At 41.2% G+C, this 17408-nt stretch overlaps 1 protein-coding gene and 1 long non-coding RNA gene across 7 annotated transcripts in view; both read right to left on the reverse strand.

Annotated features, from left to right (window-relative positions):
- Positions 1-17408, reverse strand: part of ADCY2 (adenylate cyclase 2) — a 276092-nt gene that overhangs the window by 96247 nt on the left and 162437 nt on the right. The window lies entirely within an intron of this gene.
- LOC107199936 lies at positions 241-10158 on the reverse strand. The gene is made up of 3 exons (XR_004496012.1): positions 9280-10158; positions 2689-2837; positions 241-415 (listed from the first exon to the last, which is right to left on the reverse strand). It is a non-coding gene; the product is annotated as an uncharacterized LOC107199936 (long non-coding RNA).

Here is a 17408-nt window from a genome sequence, read left to right on the forward strand (position 1 = left end):
CAGTTCTTTACTAGTATAGCCAGGCAAACAAACAAACAGTAACTACAGCAATAACAAGAACACAGAACCAGGGACCCCGGGACAGCTTTCTTGGCTGAGATGGGATGGAGGAGAGGCTTTGTTTCAACAAACCCCCCTCGGGCAGTCAGTCCCGGTGCTCCTGCAGGGCTCTGAGGAACAGTCGGCTGGAAACAGCAGGGATGAGCTGAGATCTTGGGCCGGTGGCTGAGGTGTATCAGCAGCTCCACGGCCGTGGCTGGCACTGCCACACGTCCCGGCAGGACAGGGGGTGCGAGGCCACCAACAAAGAGGGGAGAAGGAGAAGAAGCAGCCGCTCCGTCTGTGTGATGGCGAAATTCCTTTCTCTCCACCGCCGCAGCTTCGCGACCCAGCACATGAACGTTCTTCCCCGAAGCTGAAGAAAACCAGCTAAAAAAACTGTCTTCACTCTCTTTTTCTGCCCCCTTTCCCTCTCCCCCTGGGCCCGGCCACTCTTTGTCCGTTGTGAGCACCCCTAAGTACTGGTAGTTAGGTTGTCCCAGCACATAATGGGTAAAAAATTCCCCGGGCAGGCCAGAAGGACAAAACAAAAAAAAAAAGGATACCTAACCCTCAACAGGTGAATACAAACAGAAGTAAAAATTACCTTGCAATAATAGTTTTAAAACCTAATGTTAAAATATTGAATGATTTACAGCTACTAAGAAAACAACCTTCCAATTAATGTTATCTACAAAAGAGATTTATGGTTTAAAAAAATAATTAGCTAGGAGAACTTTACTGTACAAGACAAAAGTTAAGTTAAGCATATATTATCCATTTGTTTGTTTTCTCCACTATTTTAGTAAGGTAATTTTAATGTGAGTCCTTTTGTTATGAAAAACATGTATAACAGTATATATATACCAATTTGGATTTTGGATTTTAATTAAAAATTAGACTTGATGTTTTTGAAAAGTGCTACAAAGCTGAGTGTCAACTTGCCAAATTCTGTGTTGTTGTGGTCTTTCTCTAGTAAAGCTGCTCCTTAAAATTCTAACCAATTTAAGCATATACTAGGCAAATTCCTGCTATGAATAAGTATTTTTAGTAACATTTGCAATTATTGTGAGCTATTTTAAAGCCAAATGACATAGAATTGTGATGTATTTGTTACATTTTTATAATCTTTATAGTGAATCCATGTTACTGTTATATTGTGTTTAAAAGGTATATATCAAACTTTTAGCTGCCTTTTTGTAGTAACAGAATGAGATTAAGTTATGCTTTTATTTGATAAAGATTAAGTGTTAATGGAATTAAAATGTTCTATTATATTTAGGTTTGAATGTTTTTAAGTTAAGTTTTATAACTTTGATATTCTTTTAAGGTTAAGTTTTGTTAATTCCTTTTGTCAGAATTAATTTTTATCAGGTTTAAATATTGTTTAATTTGAATTGTTTTATGTTTTGTTGAAAACAATCGTTTAAACTGCAAAGTTTAGTTATTTTCCCAGAGAGATGAAGATGACTACGACTAAAACAGCTGAACACCTGCTTGTGAATAGAAGTGAATGCAGTCTGTGACACCCTTGATTTCATTGGGAGTTCTATTGTTTGTTGCAATCTATGCAGTTTTTGTTTTTTATAGCTTTATTATTTTTCAGTGTTTCCAGTATTCTTAGAAAATGTATAATTGCTGAGGGTCAGCTGCCATGGGAGAGGCTTCAGATTAAACCAACTGCTGAATGGTTTAATTGGTCTGTTACCTAAGGCTTCTGATCATTTGCTTTGTACAAATGCATTTCAACAGTTTGCTGTGCTGTAAGCATCTCATAGCTACTAGTATTAAAAATCTTGTTTTAAAAATATGTTAAGAGGCAACTTTCCACTTAAAAGCCTAAGGCCCTGGCCAAGCCTTGACTTTCCCTGGACAGAATGTCTGCCAACAGATCCAGATGTTTTCTGTGCCAAATCAGTATTTAAGTCATTTCTTGACTTCACAATTTGACCCTATTAATATGACAGCTGGAACAACTTTGAAGTGGGCTTGGAGAATCATTTCCCAAGGTGGTTATTCAATCCTTCACTGATTTTTTTTTGTTTCTGTTTGTTTGCAGACTATGAGATGCTGGTGCAGTGTTTTAGTAGTTAATAGTAATTCCATATCACATATGTTATTGATAATGTTTATCATTTGATTGATTTTAACTACTACAGGTTTTTATTCATTGTGTATACGGATTTGTGTTGATATTGACGTGTATGACAGAAGTACGTCTCATTTTATTTTTAAAAAAAAAACAACAAAAAATGGGGGGAATTTATAGCCTAAAAGCATTTGATTAGTGTAATATGTGCATTAGAAGTTTGGGCCACAATAACGAAATATTTATATCAAAAGTTTAGAAAGATCATATAATCTAAATTTATAATTGAGTGTGCCACAGCTAAGCCAAAATGATTCATTAACTTCAAGGGGAGAAGTGTCTATGTTTTGTTGACAGGTTCAAAAAGGACACCTGTTCATCTGACCAGACTGTCTGCCTCTGAAAACATGAGATCCAGTAAACAGAGAAGTCACCACACAATTTTGGTACTCCAGACATGGATCAGAAGTGGACCTGTCAGGACACAGTTGTGTCTGAAAACTACACAGACAGTTTGCCAACATAAATTTTATGCAGTTATCATGATGTTGTGTTTTTACCATTTTTTTTTCAGTTGTTTTCTATTGAGATTTAGAAGGATGTGAAGAAGAACCTGAACATCGATGCCTTCAGTCAGTCACTGATCAGCTGCCAGTTGATGTCGCAAGAGCAACAGATGTTCCAAAACTGAATCGCATTAAATCATAGCCTGTTTGTGAGAAGAATTTTGTAGAAGATCTAAAAGAATATAGACTCCATCTAACTGTATATAAAAGCAAATTGTAACTGTATTTTTACCCTTTAAGCGAATTGCTTTCACACTTAGATTGAATAAATACCAGAGCACATGTGTTAAAAGTAGTTAGATAATAGTTTAAGATAAAGAGTTTAGCTTGTGTGATAATTGTTATTTGTAAGTTATTGATAAGTTTAAAAAATATATTAGTATAAAGTATAAGTATTCCCCCTTCAAGAGTTAAAGTGAGCATATTTGAAAGTTCATTTAACCTTAAAACCTAGCTGTGATTCTGCAAGCGTGGTGTCATTTACATGGAACAAACTGCTTATGGTAATTGTTCTGTGTATAGTCCCAACCGTCTGCTAACTAACATCCAAAAACAACAGAACATATGGGTCACTCTAGCACACTTGACAGGCCAAAAATCAATGTGTTTAAGCCTAGCCACACCTGGAGATCCTTTTCACACCTGTATCATAGGAGTCCCTGAATGGGATCCTCACACATTTAAAGGTTTAGTTAGTAATGAGACTCGACTGAATCAATTGGCAATGTTGCAAGAGTTCAATCGCACCGTTGGCTTCACATCAAGACAATTTGGAGCCTGCTGGTAAGCAAAAATTATTGAAGTTCTCAATGTTACCATAGGACCCCCAGAAGAACTGGACTTGTTAAGCTCTACCAATACCTCAGGTGGATAGATAATGTTTGAGCCCCTGACAAAAAGCCACTCCAAAGTGATGCAACACTGAGCTACAATTAACCCTACAGTTGATCTTATCACTAATACCAAAAGTAAAACCTTTTACTCACGTGCAAGACAATTACTAAAACAATTACCTACTTCAACATTCTTAACCTGTGGAGATAGAGCATGGAATGGATGTTGCAGTATGTTTCTTGTTAATGGTATGTTCGGTTATTACCTAAGTCGATGGTTTGGTCCAAATGAGACTGTCCCACCCTATGTTGTCAATCTATCCTGAGTCTCCTGTCAGTCCTGTCTTAGGCCCACTGCATGCCTTGGAATTCCACTTCGGAAATCCCCTAAACTTCAACAATTGATTAGTCCATGTGACCCAACTTTCCCCCCCTACCTCCCTCATTGGATGATGATTTTGTGAACCCTGCCTTTTATCCTCCCCAGGATATCTCTGATTAGCCGATGCTCTGTACCCTCCCTTCGAACTGCCTATTTCAGCTGTTGCACGCTCACATTTTCTGTCTTTTGCCCCCAAGATTCCCCAGAGCAATAAATCCTCTATTATCCCATGCAAAAGACCTCCCTCTCATCCTTGTCTCCTCAGACTGCAGACAGACAGCCAAAAAGCCGTAGAGCAAGTGCTCTAGTCACATCTCGGGTCATTCTGCTCCTGGGGTTTGACCCACTCCTGTCGTAGGCTGAAGTGATAGAGCCAGATAAGCTCCTGCAAGATGTGATAGCTGGTGCCCACTGTGAAGGGCCCTGTGAACGGACCCCACGGATGAACTGTGGATTTTATCCAAGAAGTTCTGGCTGTCAGCTGCCTCTGAGTGCAGCAGACTGGTTTTTCTCTGGTGGCTTTTGGGGGGAGGAAGTGATAACCTTCTAGCATCCAGAGGACCACTTCCCTGAGGAGGACTTCTCTGCAGCCCCTGTCCAGTGGACCAAAGGAGGGAGAGTATACCCCAAGTTAGGCTGAGGGTGCTCACAAGTTGTGGGAAGGATGCATTGCTCCCCGGGAGTGGTGGAGGGGGGGCCACGAACCTACAGGCCACAATAGTTGGCTGCAGAAAGCACCCTGTCCCTGAGACCGGCCCTGGAACTTTTATCTTTAGTTTGTTGTTTTTTTGCTGCAGGGGAGGGTGGATTTTTGCTGTGCTGGCAGCTTAACATCAAGGAAAATGGGTACGAAATTCTCAGCACAGCGGAGGGATTTATTTTCAAATTTTGGGTACCCTGTAGGGTGGGAAAAGAAAGTTTTCAAAAGGGTTGTTAGAAAAGTTTGTTCAATGGCTCTTCTTCCACTTTCCAAGGGTATCCCCAGAGGAAATACCAACCATCCCCTTCTGGGATGTAGTTGGAAACAAATTAACAGCTTTTACAAATAAAGGTGATGCAATGGTTGCTAAACTCTTTTCATTGTTTATAGTAATTCAGTCAGTGATAGCTGAAGAAAAGAAAGTGGAGGAAAAGCTTCAACTAATGCCCCCACCTCCCCTGTCCCCTGATCCAAAGTCCTTGTCCCTTGCTTTGGGAAGTCTGTGCCAGGCAAACCACGATGAGCACAGGAGAGCTACCGACTCCCTGGCCTCCCACAGACTTCTCGGTACTCTTGCCTTGAGAGCGATGGCCACGCTGTCAAGAACCCTTTCCTAAACCCCTCTTGCCCAGTTGTTAATCCTCCAGTTCAAGTGAATGCCCTTAAAGGAGATTCCCAAGTTTTCCCTGAGTCCTCCCCTGCCCCACAGAATGATTTCCAAGAGACACAAGATGGTGAAAGCCACATGGCTCAGCCCCCACCTTGTGCTTCTTTTTTGCAGAATCCCTTTCACCCTGTTCCTTCCAACCCCTTCCTATCCCCTGACCCCACCCCTACTCATGCCCCTCCTTCTCCTCCCCTCTCCCCAAACTCCACCCCTTCCCCGGGTGAGCCCCCTTCCTTTCCACCGGCTCCGCTTCCTATTCTCATGACATCAAGCTGTTCCCATGATGTCACCTGTGAACAGCAAGTTCCATTCCAATTGCTGTCCCACCCCTGTTCCCTCCTCTTTCTCTGGCAGCTCTCATCGTCTTCCAGCTTCAACTTCCCATGATGGCATGGGAACTGGAAGCCATGAGACAAAAATCCAGAACCTGGAACAGGAGATCATCCCCTTTGCTGTACCTGTTACCTATATCCGAGCAAGAGGAACCCCTAGGTGGCAACCTTTTAATTATCAGTATAAAAAGGAGCTTTGCGAGGCTCAGAAGGAGTTTGGGAGAAAAAGTGAATATTTTAAAGGTCTTTTAAAAGCCACCTTTTCCTCAAACACACTAGTTCCTGACAATATCAGGGATTTGTTTGCATGCCTCCTAACCCAAACAGAATATCTGTTGTGGGAGAGGACATGGAAGAGATTATTACGGGAACTCCTTCCTGAGTTTGTGCAAAGCCCTGAATGCAATTGATGCAGATAACAAGAATAGCTCAATGGACCACTTATGTGGTGAAGGGGATTGGTCACAAGCTAGAATGCAGGCTGAAAAAGTACCACAGCCTGTGTTGGAACAGGTAAAGAGAGCTGCAGAGAAGGCCTTTATCCTTATGCCCACAAAAGAACCTAAGCAAAGTTATGTGAATATTAAACAGTTTCCCTCTGAGGCTTTTATAGATTTTGTTGAAAGGCTCCGAGTTGAAGTGGAGAGGCAGGTTGAGAGACGGCAACTACAGGAACAGATAATAATGGAAGCAGCCCAAGAAAATGCTAATGATGTCTGCAAGAAGATCATCCTAGGCCTGCCCTTTGAGCCACCACCGACCCTCGACTTGATCATCGAAGCCTGCACAAAGAGAGCCATCATCCCAGAGCCTCGAGGAAAAGGAGACAGAATGGAGAAAACAGTTGCTGCTGCTACTCCAAAAATACACCAACAGCCTTTTAGGTGTTCTAACTGTGGGCAGGAGGGACACGTAGCAAAAGTTTGCCTGAAGAGGCAGCTTCTGCAAAATAAACCAATTAAGTTCTCAGGGGGGAGGGGGACAACCACTTCCAAAAAACTAGATGAGAAGCGTGGGCCTGTGTGCCGTGTAGACAAAAATGAAGCAGGTCAGAATGGGGACCCAGAGAAGGTTTGGAAGCCACAAACTCCCTTTAAGCAAGTTGTGACACAAAACAGATTCTGTAATACAGACAACTGGCAGGTTGTGTCAGTTGACCCACTTGACAAAGACTTATTTGCCAGACTGGACTGTAAGTATGTTGTTGTCGGGGACACCAAGCACACACCCCAGGAGACTGAAGTCTTTCCAGCAATCATAACATCAGAGCTGGAAGCACTCATTCTCATGGCACGTTGTGTCCACCCACCCTTCTTTATGCCACAGGGACAAATCATCTCCCGGGCAATTCCGGTGCCAAATGAGATGCCAGTGAACAATTCTTCACCAGGCGTTTACTGGGCAGAAGTCATTGGAGAAGACAAGTCTTGGATGGGGTCTGGACTCTGGCAAGGTGAAGATTACCTTCACCTTGATGGAGTGTTGGACACAGAGGTAGATGTGACAATCATCCCAAACACCAGATGGCTGTCACATTGGGAATTTCAATCTGTGATAGGTAAAGTACAGGGCATTGGGGATGCCCAATTAGACAAACAATCTAAGAGCATTGTCCAAATTGAAGGGCCAGATGGGCAATTGGCCAGCTTATGCCCATTCATTTTAGACTATAAAGTTCCTCTGTGGGGGAGAGACGCCATGTCCCAATGGGGAGTGAAAATAGAAATCCCAAAAACCCCTCAGGATTTTTCATAGCGGCCGCTGATGAGTACCCTGCCCAGAAGCTGAACTGGAAAAAAAAACACCCAGTATGGGTAGATCAGTGGCTGCTGAATAAACAAAAATTGAAGGCGCTCAGTGAATTGGTAGAAAAGCAGTTAGCAAAAGGCAACATTGTGCCAACCACCAGCCCTTGGGATTCCCCGGTCTTTGTTATCAAGAAGCCGGGAAAGGACAAGTGGCGACTCATCCAGAATCTTAGAGAAATTAACGAAGTCATTGAAGACATGGGGTCTCGTCAACCAGGAATACCCTCCCCGTCGATGCTCCCCCAAAATTGGAATTTGGCAGTTATTGATATAAAAGACTGTTTCTTCCAGATTCCTCTTGACCCTGCTGATGCCCCACGGTTTGCCTTCTCAGTTGCCTCCATCAATCGAGAAGCTCCAATGAAGCACTACCATCGGCGAACCTTGCCTCAAGGCATGAAAAACAGTCCCAGTATCTGCCAGTGGTACATTGCTTCATTGCTGTCCCCAGTGAGTGCCAAAGCAAGAGAAACCATCATCCTGCACTATTTGGATGTTGTGCTCGTGTGTGCCCCGATGATGATACTACAGCACGTGCTTGACCTAATTGTCAATGTTTTGATTGCTGCAGGATTTGAACTCCAAAAGGACAAAGTTCAGTGGGCGCCCCCTTGGAGGTATCTGGGGCTCCAAATTAGCAAGAGGACCATTACTCCTCAAAAACTGATGATCAGAAACAATCCAAAAACCTTAGCTGATCTCCGCTAGCTGTGTGGGTCCTTAAATTGGGTCAGACCTTGGCTGGGCTTAACAACAGAAGACCAAGCCCCCCTTTTCAATTTATTGAAAGGGGGAGAAGAGCTGAGTTCTCCTAGGGTCCTAACCCAAGAGGCCAAGCTAGCTCTGGAGAAAGCTCAAGAGGTGACGGCAACAAAGTAAGCTCATCGCTGCCTGCCAGACTTGCCATATAAGTTAATTGTTTTGGGAAGACTGCCACACCTCCATGGCTTGCTTTTCCAGTGGGATCAGGGCCAGAGGGATCCACTCTTGATCATAGAGTGGGTATTCCTCAGTCACCAGCGGTCCAAAAGTATCACCAGGCCACAAGAGTTAATAGCTCAATTGATCCGGAAGGCCAGGGCAAGAATGCCAGAACTGGCAGGGTGTGACTTCACATGCATCCATCTACCACTTACCCTAACATCAGGTAAGTTGACAAAAGTGGTTCTGTAGCAGTTACTTAGGGAAAAGGAGACACTCCAATTTGCTCTAGATAGCTACCCACGACAAATTTCAATTCATAATCCTGGACATAAATTATTTAATTCAGCATTCAAATTAGTCCCCAAGGAAAAACAAAGTTGGAGGCCACTCAATTCTGTGACAGTTTTCACAGATGCATCTGGAGCATCCCACAAGTCAGTGATGACTTGGAAGGATCCTCAGACTCAGAAATGGGAGAGAGATGTAAAAGAGGTTGAGGGCTCCCCTCAAATTATTGAGTTAGATGCAGTCATCAGAGCCTTCAAGAGGTTTTCTGAACCTTTTAATCTAGTCACTGATTTGGCCTATGTTGCAGGAGTAGTATGCTGTTTTAAAGGAGGTCTCTAATCCTGTCCTGTTTAAGTTACTCTCAAAATTAGTTTATCTTGTTTCCCACCGAGAGCAACCTTTCTATGTGATGCATGTGAGGTCACACACTGACTTTCCAGGTTTCATTGCAGAGGGGAACAGAAGAGCAGACGCCCTGGCCGCCCCAGCTGAGATGGTCAACCTGACAGACGTCTTTCAGCAGGCAAAGCTGAGCCATCAACAACTCCATCAAAATGTGCCTGGCCTGGTATGCCAATTCCATCTAAAGTGGGACCAGGCCAAAGCCATCATAGCTACATGTCCCAGTTGCCAAAGATAGGCAGTACCAACCTTGAGTGCTGGTGTAAATCCAAGAGGCCTCAAGAACTGTGAGATGAGGCATATGGATGTGACTCACGTCCCGCAATCTGGCAGGCTGAGGTATGTTCACGTTTCAGTGGATACTTTCTCTGGAGCAGTCTATGCTTCTGCCCACACAGGAGAGAAGACCACAGATGCATAAAAACACTTAGTGCAGGCCTTCTCTGTGTTGGGGATCGCTAAAATGATTAAAGCAGATAATGGTTCCACATATACCTCCAGGGCCTTCCAGGAGTTCCTGCAAAAATGGGGAGTAAACCATAAAACAGGCATTCCTTACTCTCCCACAGGTCAAGCCATCATTGAGTGAACACATCAGTCGCTGAAGAGAGTACAAGAGCAGCAGCAGAGCAATTCCACCAGTGATCCACCACAGATTAAACTCTGTAAGGTATTGTTTACCATAAATTTTCTAAACTGCTCATTTGAACACCTTAACCTGCCTGTTGTTTGACATTTCAGTAGTAACACACAGCTGAAATTGAGAGAACACCCCCTAGTTTTAATAGAGTCCCGAGACAGCAAAAGTAGAGGGCCCATTTGAGTTAATCACTTGGGGTCAGGGATATGCTTGTGTGTCCATGCCCTCCAGGTTGAGATGGGTCTCTCAAATGTGTGTCAAACCGCACATCCCCAAGCCTGTACCACGATCAGGTCAGTCCACCAAAGATGTAACTGTGGCTTCCCTCCGGACGTGCTGGCGCCAAGGAATTGAAAAACCCGATCCCCTAATGGATTGTGTCAGATTATGCCTGACTATTCTTTTTCCCAACAATATGTCAGATGCTTTTAGTTAATGTTTACCCTGTCTTTGATTTCCTCTCCCCAGAAAAACGCTATCCTGTTTCTTTGTTCGGTGCGCTCACCCTAGAATGTTCTCTGGATCAGAGAACATGTTCCTAAACATCATTTGGATCCTGATTCTCCTGTGCCTGTCATCAGAAGCATGGATCATCCTTCAACCAAGAAAGAATGTGTGGGTCACCCTGGCACAGGCACTGAAGCAAAATCATCTGTGCCTGTTGATGGCAGCCGCTGATGACCCATTGTCAACCTGCCTGGTGGGAATTCCATTTAAGCCTAATGAATACCCAGAAAGTTAAAAAACCCTGCACACAGAGATTAACTCCCGAACACCCTACCAAACTTCTGTTAAACTTTCTCCTTCTTATGGTAGTATTTATAGTGCAAAAATGCCCATAACAAACCCTCTTGTTTTATGGAGAAATTGGATTAAGAAATTACCCATAACAAAGGAAGAACCCCAAGAGTTTGAAACCTTGGGATCCTCCTTTTCCCCATATTGCGTACAGTTTGTGTTTCAGCCACACCACAAAAAAGAGCTATTTGTTTCAGTCATTCAGTATAAGAAAGAATACACTGCTTCCAATTGGTCCCAATCGATCTGCCATATAAAAATGGCCTCTGTTACCGCTGAAGATCAATAGATCACGTGGACACAGGTTGAGGTATGGTGCAAGAAAGAGCAGAGTTTATTTTTCCTCCCAGGATTTATAGACTTCTTACCATGGCCAGGGATTGGATGGTCAGGATAACACTTTCTCACTGCACTGGCCATGAGAAATGTCCATCACAAGATATGTAACAGAAAGAATGCACACATATCTACAGTCTACAGTTACTGTCCTGGGAAAGTCCTTAGAAAACTATGTTAGCAAGCTCAGAAGCTGAGTTTTCAGGGCAACAGGCCTCAACCAAAAATTACCATCCCCTAAAGTTAGACAAAAGCAACTTCTTGATTTGTGGTAATCGAGCATGGGCAGGAATCCCCTCTCACCTTCTTGGAGGACCATATACTTTGGGGCGGTTGTCACTGCTTTCTCCCAACAAAACCCAAATTATGAATTGGCAGAGCAAAAAGAATGTTTCGATCATCCAAAAGCGAAGTATTAAGGATTTGGATGAAGACTGCAATTCCAAAATTTTCCGTTGGTCACACCTCAAAAGATCTGCTGTCTCCCTCTTTTTGCCTTGGGTAGCCTCAGTAAAAGCTCTAATTGAATTGGGCCACTTAGAGTGTTGGGTTGCAAAACAAGTGAATTCAATATAAACTGCTATTAGTGGCCTTCTAGATGATGAGGAGATAACCAGGAAAGCAACATTACAAAACTGTGCTGCCACTGACTTTCTGCTTCTTGCACATGGCTGTGGGTGTGAAGACTTTGACTGGCTCTGTTGCTTTAACTTAACATCCAAAAGGAAAAGTGTCCACACTTCGATCAATAAGATGCAAGAACTCCGTGGAAACATCAAACAAGAAACCGAGGACTGGCTGAGTTCTATCTTTAAAGGATGGGGACTAACAGGATGGCTAGCTTCTACTGTCACGACCATTCTGTTGATTTTCTTAGTTATATTTCTTATTCTAATTGCCTTTTCCATTTTAAAGAGAGTTATCTTAAAGACAATCCAAAATACTGTCACTCCCACCAATGAAGTCAATCATGTAGAAGTATTCACACAGTAGTCCTGGTGGAGAAATGTGTTCTCCTGATCAGAATCTGTTCTTCTGTGCCAAAACTCTCCCTCTTAAACAGAAAACGGGGAGATGTTGCAGTGTGTTTCTTGTTAATGTTCAGTTATTACCTAAGTCGATGGTTTGGTCCAAATGAGACTGTCCCACTCCATGTTGTCAATCTACCCTAAGTCTCCTGTCAATCCTGTCTTAGGCCCATTGCATGCTTGGAATTCCACTTCGGAAATCCCCTAAACTTCAACAATTGATTAGTCCATGTGACCCAACTTTCCCCCCCTACCTCCCTCATTGGATGATGATTTTGTGAACCCTGCTTTTTACCTTCCCCAGAATATCTCTGATTAGCTGATGCTTTTGTACCCTCCCTTCGAACCGCCTCCCTATTTCAGCTGTTGCAAGCTCACATTTTCTGTCTTTTGCCCCCAAGATTCCCCAGAGCAATAAATCCTCTCTTATCACATGGCTTCTACATTTTCATCGTAATGTAGAAAAGTCTCTTTCTCAAAATGAATAGTTGTTTTCTCACACATATTCATATAACATACAATTTTTTACCAATGTCTCCACAAGCATCAAGCTGACTTCATTCTTTTTTTTTATAGTATGTCTCAGACAGTATAGCAGAAATTTTGCAGATTTTACAACTGCATTTTACAGCATCCCAAACATGAGTGGTTCTATTTAACTGTCATCAGCGTTTCTTGAGAATCACCTACTTAATCCACATTTGTGTAACATGCATATTATACTACCAAAAGAAGTTCTGCTACTTCTTTTTCAGTGCATCATCATTCATATTCCTCATACTTGTCAACCATTTCACCTTCAGACAGTCATATTAAAAATATTCAAATGCTAATATATTCTATGCTATGTAACAACGTCCTTCTGTTTTTTACTGGCTAGATAAAAATTTTAACTGAATTGAAAAAATTAGGAAGTAGCTGTTGTGCAGTGATTTATGAAAGTTATAGTACATCTATTTATAGCATTACACAGCTTTTTAATGATAGTCTGTTTGCATAATTAAGAATCCTTGCACAAAGTTTGAACAAAAACATAACAACAACAATAATATTTAATTGCATTTTATATACAAAAATCAATGGGGCTTCAGCTACGAGCAATATGTTATTCATATGCTACTGATTCTAAATTTGGTTGTGACATACTGTTTGTTCCTCAAACTCACTGAAGATGCACACATTAATTCACAAGAACTCCAGAAAATTCATATAGGATAGAAAAATAAGCCCTACAGTTTACACGAAATGAGGAAAATGGAGAGAAACTTGATCACAGGACACACACAAGATAAGCAATCAACTCTCATTAGGAAGGCATGTATTAATAGAGTAACAAATGATTACTTATAAAAGAAAGGTTTAACCTAAAAAGCTGGAATATAACGAAAACCAAAACCATGTGATTTTGATTGTATTACCTTGTTGGAACAATGAAAACCTCAGAAATCTTTGGACATATTTGCAAAGTATTTGCATGTCACAATAACAACACCAGGCACACTAACTCTTGAATTCTATTTTTATAACTCCTCTAACAAGCTAAACATATTTTTCCCCTATGGTATCAAAAAACAAATGTTCCTTTTTACTGTGTGGTGTCTGTGGAAGGATGTATGTTAAAATAACCTGGAAGAATAACTTAAAAATGCAGAAAGACTACTTGTACAATTATTTTTATTTTTATTTTTGATAAATATGGACAGAAAGTGGAGCTATTATCAATTTAAAATTCCTTTCTTCAAGACAGATTTTCTCCAGCAATCCCTACACTACAAAATCAGTGATGAGGAGTTACTCCCCTGGAGTAAACTTCTTTACTGTAACTGTGCTTTTAATGAGTTTTAGCAGTGTGGAGAGTGTTACAGCTGCAAATGATCCCTGTGAGCACCAGGCCTTTTTCTTAATTACATTAAAAAAAAAAAAAAAGTGCAGCCACAGTTGTTGCAGCATTATCAGCCCTGGACTGCCTAAGGACTTCAATGCTGTATAGGGTATTATTAAAGGTATCTGTGACACATGACTCACAAACAAAACCACATGTGATCTATAAAGCAAAGGGAATTTAACAAGACCTATTTATAACATTATTTTCCCTCAGTCCTCTCACTCAGTAGCCAATAAAGCTCAGAACTGAGAAGGAAGGTAGGTGTCAGGATCTACTCTGGCTAGAGCATTTCTGAAGAATCAAATGTATGTAAATGGAAAAAGGCAGCCTTCCAAACCTGACATTCCTTTCAAACATTAGGAGTAGAGAAGAGCATGAAATAATTAAAAAACATGAAAAACAAAGTTCTGGAGAAACAACTTTCTCTGAGCAACAGAAACAAAGGGTTTTTGTCCTCAAGGAGTTTAACACAGAGTTGGCAGAGCCAAAGGAAGATTGACATATATTGCAGAAAGACTCATAAAAAATTATGTAACGTTACATTCCTACCAAAAAGAAATGATTGGGAAAATGCAAAACTGTTAATTCTGGGGTACAAATCAAAGAAGTTGATGCAAGAGTAGAACAGGTTTTAGAGCAAAGTGACAAATTGAACAGGAAAAATTATCAGGGCCATTTTCTTTTCTGATGATACAAAGTTATTTGTAATAACCAGGAGAAAGATGGGACTGAATAGTTGAAGAAAGGTCTCAGAGGACTGAGCCCATGGTTTCACAAGACACGTAATATGATGTACAAACAGCTGTCATCAATAGCTCCCTTCCAGCAAGCTCCACCTGCAGCTATTATGGTCCCCACACCCCTTCTGTTACCATCAGGCATGGGTGGCAAGCTGAGGAGCTGCAGAGGTAGCCTCTGGGGAAAGAAGTCAGTAGCTCTGCCACAGATCCATTACAGAACACAACTGATCCATCACCAAAACTGGTGGTATGTCTAGGGAAATGCATGTGAAGAAGGGCAGGAAAAGCCAGACAGGGCGAAGAGGAAACCTAAGGAGTGAAATCCAGCAGAAGGAACACCAAGATCAGCAGAGGAGGAAAAGCTACATTCAGGAGCAAACATCCATGCTGCAGCCCATGGAGAACAATGTCAGACCAGATGGATATGCCTGATGAAACTGCAGCCGGTGGAGAACCATCACTGGAGCAGAGGAAAACCAGGAAGAAACAGCAGCAGCAGAGAGGAGCTCCTCTGTACTGACCACCCTTTATTCCCCTCCATGGCGCTTGAACAGGGTAGGGGAGCTGGGACTGAAAGAGTGAAGCTGGGCCTGGGAAAGGTGGGAGGAAAGATGTGGCTTTATTATCTGTCTCTTTTGCTTCAATTAGCCAAAACTATATTATTGTCAGGAGATTAAATCTATTTTTCCCACAGTGGTAATTGGTGAATTATTTCCCTGCCTGGATCTAAAGGCTTTCCCATTCTGTTTTTTTTCACCCCCTATTTTCTCCCCCTTTCCTGCTGAGGCTGGCAGGCAGTGAGTGAGTAGCTCAATAGATGTTTGGCTGTAGGCCATGGCTAAACCACCTCAATATTACACTTTTCTCTAAATACTACAGGAAACTTCCTGTTCAATGTTGAAAAAAAGGTTGGGATTGTTACGTACCATTGGAGCCTGAAAATCTATTACGCTGTGTAAAATCATCAATACAGTAATTTTCCATTATCTGCTAAAAGCAGAAAATTAAAAAACGCTACACAAATTTAGTACTGTCATACTGCTTGAACAGTCACATTTGATGGCCTATAATGAGAAATCTGGTAACTACTGAACTTGAAAAATCCAATGAAAGTAGCAAGGAAGAAACGTTAAAACAGGCACACAATAATCTGAGCTTTAGACTGAGACTGACTTAAGCAGTCTAAAATAAAACTATACAGCCAATAACTAAAACAACCAAAAGGAAATTGTTTTTTACACCTTATACATTTGAGTTGAAAAAGTGTGTCACGGGATTTGAGGATGTCAAAGTTGGTTAAATGCAACATCAATTCTGGTTCATCAAGTAACTGAGTCACACATTTTCTTGCACTCAGATCACTGGGGAATCATATGCTAAGATTATCTATTCCACTCTTTCACTGGCATATACCTTAGTTTTGGTTTTCTTCTCCCTGCTTCAACCATAAAGGGATGCACAGACAATATTCAGCAATAAATCAAGGCTTACTTACAGGACTTCTAAGATTTGCTTAAAGAACTGAGAAGGAACTTAAAATTTTTCCTCTAGTAAGCTTGCCTGCTGTAACATGACCCACATCACACCATGGCCCATAAGATTTACCCAGCCCATACCTATGTGACTAGAACCTCCTGCTGTTGTTAAATTTGCCATAAATATTCTCATGTAGCCTGTCTCACATATTTCATGAGCAGTTCCTCATACTAAGGAAAGGCTGAGAATATTCAATAGTTGAGACCTTATCTTTTGTGTTTAGTGTTATTTTAGTGTTTTCAAAATAGATTATCCTTCTTTTATGCAGACTATCTAGGGAGAAGTAGCAGGCAGATCATTGTACATTTTTAGGTTATTATTGAATGGCTATCTAAAAAAATGGCCTGTGGGAATAAGGATGCTGAATAAATACAGCTTGAACAGGACCTGCATATCAGATATTTACAAATATTAAAAGCACTAGTCTGATTAACCAAAAAAAATAAATACAGTAGCAGGAGTCAGGTTTCTGTTTTTTCAAAGAGTAAACCAATCAAAATTTTCATAGGGCATAAGGTCTCTGTAGAAGATTGTACAGGAAATAAAACGTGCTTTTTAAAAAGAGATATAAATGAGGAATGTAAGATCTGTCCCAAGAGATGAAGGAAGCATGGAAGAAGACACCTATTTACTGGCAGAGAGAGACATGAAAGAAGGAAATGGAATGATATTTAAGAGTATAAAATTCCTTTTGAGATCATTTTAACAAGAACATTTGAGAAACACTAAGGATGTGCAAATGCAAATGACAGGAAAAGGAATGCTCCTTGATGAAGTTATTTACAGGATGGTTTGGGGTACTCAAAGTGATGAGTTTGGAAAAAGTCAGCTGCAATTCTTTGCTCTATCAGACCATGTTACTTAGTGTAAAGTAGAAAATCCAATGCACTGGATATAAAGTACAGGAGAAAGGCAACAGCCACTTTATTAAAATACAGAGCAGTCACAAATGCACAGTAACTGGAAGCAGAAGGCTCTCACACAGTCAACAGAATAAGACTGTGAAAGAGCCTTCAAACACAACCAGTTGCAAAAAAACCCACTACATTGTGTTAAGGAGGAATCTAAAGTTAAAAAAAGGCTGAGGGAACATATTTTCTTGCAATTCCAGGGAATAAGATTTGAGGGATCTTGCAGACTTCCCAGTAAATGACAAAAGGGCATCAGTGTTGCAGCTATTTTTGTTTTTTCTTAGATCAATTTAATATCATACACAGACAACTGAATTATATTAATAATATTTAAAATATGAAATCATTTTAAATTGCAGTTGTTCAAAGTACCAGGGGCAATTTGCTTTTTCTCACTGTAGAAGGAAAAATATGAATACTACATATTTATATTAGATTTTGGTTACAGCAAATAAGCAAAAATCAATTCTCAATTTCAATTAAGGGCATGGTGGCTTATGCACC

The sequence above is a fragment of the Parus major genome, chromosome 2 (assembly GCF_001522545.3).
Source record: "Parus major isolate Abel chromosome 2, Parus_major1.1, whole genome shotgun sequence".
In the NCBI taxonomy this organism is placed as follows: Eukaryota; Metazoa; Chordata; class Aves; order Passeriformes; family Paridae; genus Parus; species Parus major.